At 36.2% G+C, this 9,229-nt stretch overlaps 1 protein-coding gene across 2 annotated transcripts in view; it reads right to left on the reverse strand.

Moving 5' to 3' along the window:
• The window catches only part of Raskol (Ras GTPase-activating protein raskol), a 351,754-nt gene extending 342,782 nt beyond the window's left edge, over positions 1 to 8,972 (reverse strand). For both annotated transcript variants that reach the window (XM_076770850.1, XM_076770849.1), the window contains exon 1: positions 8,784 to 8,972. The gene's annotated coding sequence lies outside the window, so the exon portion shown is untranslated. The remainder of the gene's footprint in view (positions 1 to 8,783) is intronic.
• Positions 8,973 to 9,229: the final 257 nt, after the last annotated feature.

The raw sequence follows: 9,229 nt of genomic DNA on the forward strand, positions 1-9,229 counted from the left end.
TCATGTTGGAAGAATGACCCAAGTTTGTTGGCACGATTGATGTAGGTTACCCTCGTACAACACGGTCGACTCGTACCTTGTTACGTAGGAACCGACGCTGTACGATTATTAGTCGAACAAAATAATAATTTCATTACAATTATAACCAAACGATCCAACATTATATTTATGTTCCATCTTGGAAAATCAGAATTTTAATCACATTCTCGTCCGTGAACTCTTTGCGAGGAAACTTCCGAGATTAAGTAAACGTCAGCAGAATTAGTTTTCGAACTATCGTTAAGCGAGAGTAAAACTTTTAAATTTATCTCTTTAATAATAACTGCAGCTTTCTATTTTAGTAGCTGGATGGAAAAGAGAGAAAGCTTTTAATATGCATTCAGGGGGTGCAATACCCTGTTAATTCCAGTCAAACTACTGTGAAAAAGTGTTATGAAAAATCTGTTATACGAGGGATGCCCACGTTTATTAAGTCAAGTTTTAAAAGAATCTTTATATTCCAGTTTTTTGGACGCAATTATCAAGAAAATAAGTTTCTTAATTACTTTGAATATTCTATGAAGACACTCGTATGGGTCGAAAGATTTAAAATAACAAATTGATTAACTTTTGCATTATTTATTTAAATTCTCTTTCATTCATTTCTTATTTCAACACGTAACTTTTTTATAGAGTGAAAGTTAAATAGAAACTGATGCACCAAGACAAGATGCAAATTTCTGCATAGCATTGTTAAGCAATGAAAGTTAGAGGGCAATTCATGCAGAACCAGAAATTATAATCATCACTGTCTGAGATCTTGAATAAATCAAGAGGAAAACAGAAAATTCTATTCAAATTTCTAAAAACGAGAGAGTGATTCAAATTAGAATAACAAGTGCATTTTTTAAAATTCATTTGTGTCCATATTTTTGCATTTTTAATCCTACGTTCCTAGATTTATTGTCCATAGTTCGCGGTAGTCGATGAACAAACGAGGTTTGGCTCGTCGTACCAAGCATTTGATAACAAATAACTGCTACGTTCTGCGCTTCAGAAGTTTGTCAAACCTCTCTGGTTCGGCCGATCGCACGTGTACGAGTGGAATCAGCTGACACGTTTGTTCCCGTTGCACAAACAGAAAACAATTCTACGAACTTATCTCACCTAACGTACCTTGCAATCAGATTCTCCAGTGGATTAATCACGCATCGGCGGAACGACAGTAACGCGACTCTCGAAATGGAGCAACGACACTCCGCTATGCGAAACGAAACTGCCCCGGTCTATTTCCGACCTGGACGGCACAACGCGAAACAATTTCAATTAAAAGAAAAAGGGGGAGGAATTCAAATTAGAGCGGAGCGAAACCCAATTATACTAGGACAACGCTAAAAGGATTCTTAATTAAATCAAACATTAACGTTAACCCTTTGCAAGAGACTGACCAGATAACATACTTTTCCACTGATCGTTTCAAAATCCTATTTTAGGGGATTGATATTAAAAATTACAAATATACATTTCTACTTCCTAATAAAAATTGCATTATTTATTTTCCCTACAGTTATTTTAAGAAAAATAAGTAATATAAAATTATTTTCTTAATGACTTGTCGATCTGGAAATATTAGAAAGTCTAAAATTATCCTTGCAACATATTGTAAATTAATTTAATTTTGTTAAATTCACTAAACGATAATGTTTGAAACATATGTATAAGGATATTATTAAAAAATTATTTTGAATTTCGTCCTAAAGTAAAATTATTTTCTTAATCGCTTGTCGATCTGGGAATATTCCCCAAAATGATTTAAAAAAAAAATAAATAATACAATACTTTCAGATCGATAAACCATTAAGAAAATAATTGTATTTTATGTAGAAAGACATAAGGATGTTATTGAGAAATTATTTTGAATTTGGTCCTAAAATAAAATTATTTTCTTAATGACTTGTCGATCTGAAAATACTCCCAAAATGATTTCAAAAAGAGTAAATAATGCAATACTTTCAGATCGACAAACCATTAAGAAAATAATTTTATTTTATGTAAAAAGACATAAGGATGTTATTGATAAATTATTTTGAATATCGACCTAAAATAAAATTATTTTCTTAATGACTTGTCGATCTGAAAATACTCCCAAAATTATTTAAAAAAAAAACAAATAATATTTTCAGATCGACAAACCATTAAGAAAATAATTTTGTTTTACGTAGAAACACATAAGAATGTTATTGAGAAATTATTTTGAATTTAAACATGGAAGATTGAAGCCCGAGCGATGTTTTCTTAACAAAGGCGCCATTTTGCCCCCTTTACACAGAACTGGCCTATCTCTTTGCAGCGTGTGACGTAAAAAAAAATGTCGCGCCTTAAATAGCCGAGGCAGGAGAGGAGCATCGATATCCCCGGGCTATGATAGCTTCGACGAATGATAAATTGCTTGTCGGATATATGGAGCAAAGTAGGTCTCCTGGAGGAACAGCTCCGTGCACACGTGCAACAACAAAACCAACAGACTCGTCCAACGTCGAGAGCCCCGACTACAAAACGCTTTCTTTCGCCAAACCGCCTAATCGTGCACAGTGCAAACAGGTGCAAGGTTGCTCGAGAGCGATATCCTTTTATCTGCTAGACAGCGATAAGTCCCTCTTCCTGAACCAGTTAATTTGTTCGCGCCGGATGTACGTGGCGAGAGCTACGCGCCGGAATCGTGATTTTTAGAGCTACTCGATGTACCAACGAAAAATATTACAAACGGGAATCTTTATTCTGGAATCAAAAATATCAACCCCTTGCCGTACAATGACGAGTCTGACTCGTTGTAAGTTGTTGATGTCAAGTTTTACAATCATGAGGCTACTCACTTCTCGACATATTTGTAGATTTACGAAGTATTCATAAAACGAGTCTATTCTTTTTCGTGGTCATTCCTTGCACGAACAAATTTAAACAAAATTAAATAGCACAGGTTTGACAAATTATTTGAAATAAAATCGTACGTCAGGGGGTTAAAAACAATCGAATTTAATATCGAAATAAACCGTTCGAATCTCTATTTAAATTAAAGTACAAAAAAGTAACAAAAATAAATGGGGGTCAATTCGTAATAAACGAGTGAACGTAATTTAGTTCAATTCAGTTTTTTTAAATTCACTTTAGAGCTTGAGAAAGTTTCACAGCGGAAATCACGATTACTCCATTGTTCGAACATATTTATTTAAAAAACTCTTTCAAGAACTGATAGACATCGACAATATTTTCGACGGAAAACTAAATACGCGTAAAAGCGGCGAAACGCTTCTACCGTTCGTCGGTAAAAACCGCGTTCGATAGGATCGAGACGGATGCAGGCGCGCGATTCTCGCGACGAACGTCGTCGATAGGTCGAGAATTTAGCGGTCAGAGGATTGTACGGGAGTGCACGGAGTCACGTATACCGCAAAGAAACCTTGACTTTTTTGCCGGGCGATCTTTCAACCACCGGACTAGGGCGACCATATTTTCTGCCCGAGAGCGTTCGTCGTTCGGCGTATGAAAGTGAAAACCAGTTATACTCTATCGTTTCGTCCCCTTCCCGTATTTGGTCACCGAATGAGATCGTCTTGGCGCGCTTGTTTTAGGCGCTCGATCGATTTTTCGTACCAGCTGGCGATTTCTTGCCGAGGGGGACGCCACGCCGCGAACGATCGATCGATCGTTAACGGTTTTACTCGTCGGGCATATTGATTTTACCGACATCGATCGCCATACTTTGTTATTACAAGACAGCTGAAAAACAGTTACTTTTCCTTTATGGTTGTCCTTAACGGTTATGCGTGTCTTTTTATCGACGACGCTTATTTATTTAATTATTACCGGCTGCCTTTACTCTCCGATACCCGACCAGAATTAATACAAAAATATTAAGCCAGTTCACCGGGCGTTTAAGAGACCCTTCGTTTAAAAGTAGACTTTTGTTTTTCATCCCTAGATATTAATATTTCAATTTTGTATTCATCATTCTATAAACGTTCCTAATAACACGATAATTATTTTAAATTATTTTGTTTGAACCTTGCAAGCTTCAAGTGTCGGTCACCGGTGACTACCATGACACTTAACGCGTTACATTATATTCGATACTTCAATTTTGTATTCATCATTTTATAAACGTTCCGAATGACACGATAATTATTTTAAATTATTTTGTTTGAACCTTGCAAGCTTCAAGTGTCGGTCACCGGTGACCACCATGGCACTCAACGCGTTACCGGATAATAATTAATAAAAGGATTTCGTTCGATTATTTGTGAAATAATATTTATCAATTTTCAACGAAAATAACGAAACTCAGCGGAACCCTCTGCGATAAATGAAACTCGGAAATATAGAATTTCGAAGATCGATTAAAAAAAGGTAGAAAAATCGCAGGAAAACGCATTTTTATACGTTGCCTCATCAAACGTGGTTTTTTCACTTTTTACGCCAAACTCTGAAACGTTATACCTCCGGGCGTTATTTATCAGAGATAGTTTTGCATGATTTCATTTGTTCCGTTGAAAAGTAATAAAAAAATATTATTTCATGTTGCGAAACTGCATTGGTTTTTAGATCTATGTTCTCCATTGAATTCGTCTTTGTAAAATGAAACAGAATACAGAATGTTCGGCCAACCCTGGGAAAAATTTTAATGGATGATTCTAGAGGCCAAAATAAGACGAAAATCAAGAATATCTATTTCTTGACTGAGGCTTCATTAAAAAGTTATTAAAAAATTAAATTAAAAAATTTCAAATCAATTTGAAAAAATTACTTTCGGTTGTGGGGGTTAATTACAATAATTTTTGGTGAATAGATATACCCCCGAAATCTTACCCACTTCCGAGAAAAAAATTCGAGTAGGTACTGAAATTTTTAGACGAAATTAAAAAATTTCAAATCATACTAAAAAAATTATATTTAGTTAGAGGGGTGAATTACAATAATTTTTTGTGAACAGACATACCATCCTATCCACCTACGAGAAAAAAATTCTTTACTGAAAATCTAATGTGAGGCCAGAAATGGTTCCCCAAAATGGTATGCGTATCTTTAAAACATCATAACTTTTGAACAGATTGGACGATTTTAATGTTTAAAAAGCCAAACAACGCGTATTTTGATGGAAAATATGTAGAAATCGCAAAAATATTCGAAAAGTTGGTCCTTGACCCTGCAAAATGAGAGAAATCCCATAAAAATGGTCCAATTTTCAAACGACCATAACTCCTACAATAGTGAATATATTTAAATAAATCTTTTTTCTGAAGTAGAACTCATGGGTACCTACAAAAAAGTATTAGACAACTTTTCTGTAGGGCGACAAACAAATTTATTAGAAATCAAAAACGAATTTTTAAGAAAAATCGACGGGGGGTAGGTGCCTAAATTTTCGTCGAAGAAAAAAAATTGTTAATTAATTCTGAAAAAATTATTTTCGGTTGCGGGGGTTAATTACAAGCATTTTTGGTCAATAGACATACCCCCGAAATCCTACTCAGTTTCGAGAAAAAAATTCCTTACCGAAAATATAATTTCTGGCCAGAAATGTCTGCTCGAATTTTCATGCGAATCTTTAAAACGTCATAACTTCTGAACGGATTGGACGATTTTAATGTTTAAAAAAGCAAACTACGCGTATTTTGGTGGAGAATATGTACAAATCACAAAAATATTCGAAAAGTTGGTCCTTGACCACGCAAAATGAGAAAAACCCCATAAAAATGGTCCAATTTTCAAACAGCCATAACTCTTACAATTGTGAATATATTTCAATGAAACTTTTTTCTGAAGTAGAGCTCATGGATACCTACAAAAAAGTATTAGACAACTTTTCTGTAGGGCGTCAAATAAAATTACTAAAAATGAAATAGGAATTTTTAAGAAAAATCGACAGGGGGTAGGTGCCTAAATTTTTCGACGAAAAAAAAAATTGTTAATTAATTCTGAAAAAAGTATTTTCGGTTGCGGGGGTTAATTACAAGCATTTTTGGTCAACAGACATACCCCCGAAATCCTACTCAGTTTCGAGAAAAAAATTCCTTACCGAAAATATAATTTCTGGCAAGAAATGTCTGCCTGAATTTTCATGCGAATCTTTAAAACGTCATAACTTCTGAACGGATTGGACGATTTTAATGTTTAAAAAAGCAAACTACGCGTATTTTGGTGGAGAATATGTACAAATCACAAAAATATTCGAAAAGTTGGTCCTTGACCACGCAAAATGAGAAAAACCCCATAAAAATGGTTCAATTTTCAAACGACCATAACTCCTACATTAGCGAATATATTTACATGAAACTTTTTTCTGAAGTAGAGCTCATGGTTACCCACAAAAAAGTATTAGACAACTTTTTTGTAGGGCGACAAACAAATTTACTAGAAATCAAAAACGAATTTTTAAGAAAAATCGACGGGGGGTAGATGCCTAAATTTTTCGACGAAAATGAAAAGTATCAAATCACTCTGGAAAAATTATTTTTGGTTGCAGGGGTCAATTACAAGCATTTTTGGTCAACAGACATACCCCCGAAATCCTAGTCAGTTTCGAGAAAAAAATTCCTTACCGAAAATATAATTTCTGGCCAGAAATGTGTGCTCGAATTTTCATGCGAATCTTTAAAACGTCATAACTTCTGAACGGATTGGACGATTTTAATGTTTAAAAAAGCAAATTACGCGTATTTTAGTGGAGAATATGTACAAATCACAAAAATATTCGAAAAATTGGTCCTTGACCACGCAAAATGAGAAAAACCCCATAAAAATGGTCCAATTTTCAAACTGCCATAACTCCTGCAATTGTGAATATATTTCAATGAATCTTTTTTCTGAGGTAGACCTCATGGGTACCTACAAAAAAGTATTAGACAACTTTTCTGTAGAGTGTCAAACAAAATTACTAAAAATGAAAAAGGAATTTTTAAGAAAAATCGACGGGGGGTAGGTGCCTAAATTTTCGTCGAAGAAAAAAAATTTCAAATCTTTTTGGAAAAATTATTTTCAATTGCGAGGGTCAATCGCAATAATTTTTTGTCATTAGACATACCTTCGAAATCCTACCTACTTTGGTGAAAAAAATTCGAGACTGTGAAATTTTTCGACAAAATTAAAAAATTTCAAATCGCTCTGGAAAAATTATTTCCAGTTGTGGGGGTCAATTGCAGTAATTTTTGGTTAATAGACCTACCCCCGAAATCCTCCCCACTTTCTAGAAAAAAATTCAATATAGGCGAAACTTTAAACGTTGAAAACTTTTTAACGAAGTCTCCATCAACAAATTAGTATTCTTCATTTTCGTCTTATTTTCCCCTCTAGAATCTTCCATTAAAATTTTTCCCAGGGTTGGCCGAACTCCCAATATATCCATATCTAAATGTCTACTTTTAATTATCGAGGCGACTTTATGCCTCACAAAAGAGTAAAAATTCTTTTATACACTACAGTAATCCAAAGATGATTCATTCGATAAATATCTAATAATGAACGTATAGTCTAGAAAAACTCTATTAACCTATAGCCAAAACAGTGCCAATTTCACAATTCCAAACACAAACCACGTAAACATCGTACTCGCGTAATGTTATTGTACACCCAGAGCCTTGTCGTTTCGCGATTCAAACAGTATGAAAAACAATGTCACGTAACGCGTCACAACACGCGAACGTCCTCTACAGCTGCACGCGAAACAAAATACATACTTTGGAATAAATACGAGCCAACTTTTATTCCAATAATAAAAATACCTAATAATGCCAAAGTTTATAATCGAAGAGTTAAATTTTATTCCATATCGATGTTTTTATCCGGATGAGAGTTCTGCCCATAACAAGACCAAGTTTCATTCTATAATTAAAATTTGTTCTCTAACAAACTTATTTGCGTCTCAAGCATACAGCACCAAAGTTATTTATCCATTACTTTAGAAAGGAAGAAATTTATTACTTATTCGAAATAATAACCATAGTAAACATGTTTGGGTGGCTCGTTTTCTAAATAATAATTTAAGTCTTTAGCCAGATATAAATTTTGCCGGTTTCTAATGGTACGAAGAAACTTACTTTCGTTATCGAGCACGAAAATTCAGCCAAAAATTCAGTCGTGCACGAAGCGAATCGCAAGGCCATCGTCGAGCATCTTCGCGTCAAAACCAACGCACACACTCACAGGGACACACACCGTTCGAATCCCTTTTGTCCGTTTCCACCGCAGCGACTCTCTTGCACCTTCTCCCTTAGTCTCCCTTCCCCTCCCCCACTGGCGATCGGTCGCGTAAACAAGCCACCGTCGCAACACCGGGCACCCACGAAATCTAATCTGCCTAATCTACGCTTAGATACACCGGGGAACCGGGTGAGAATGCCCCTGGATATAATTCAGTCGCGACGATCAGAATGTTTGGAAATGGTTATTTCACCGTTGCTCGGAATACCGTACTACGTGCGCTGTTTACTCTCGTGGAAACGCGCTTTGTTGGTCGGAAAGATTATCTAGATAAAAACTACCAACGAAAGATAACCTGTTCTTTGAATCGAAATTCAACTGGGAAATGCACGACGAAACAAAAATTTCACACGCCACGTATAATCGAGTTTGTATCCTATGTATTGTTACTGTAGCGTATATTTAAACTCGCAAATAGTGTCGATAAATATTCGGGGGCATTCCTCGTGGTATCTGTTCGACTCTTTCGACGGATCGGAACCCGATTGTCACCGTTTCGATTTGAACCGAGTGGCGTAGTGTCGGGTTTTGCCACGCGTGGGATACCTTACCGGTTGTTTCTTTTATTCAGCGCGCGACAGCCGTCTGGCGTGGCCCGTTCGATGCACTTTTCCACTGATTTTCAACACGCGACACTGCTCGTTTCACGCGCGAGAAAGAAACGGTCCGCGCACGATAACCACGATCACGGTTCGCGCACGAAGTACCTCTCGATCGTTTCGTACCGTCGCGCAGGAACATCGGAACTGGACTGCACGAAGGAATCCCTGCGAACGTAGGAGGTGGGAAACTAGTTCGTATCGCCACCGCGACTGCGGCCGTGGCGCTTCCGTCGCGATGACGGTTATCGCGAATACAGATCAGCTGATTTCTGACGTATTTTCGGGGAACCGGAAAGGGTACCAAGCATCCAAATAATACATACGTTTCTACTTATCTTCGAGCGACGTTTCGAGTAGCTTTATCAAGCGCGTTTCGTTAATCGAATTACAGCTGC

The sequence above is a fragment of the Colletes latitarsis genome, chromosome 8 (genome assembly GCF_051014445.1).
Source record: "Colletes latitarsis isolate SP2378_abdomen chromosome 8, iyColLati1, whole genome shotgun sequence".
NCBI lineage: Eukaryota > Metazoa > Arthropoda > Insecta > Hymenoptera > Colletidae > Colletes > Colletes latitarsis.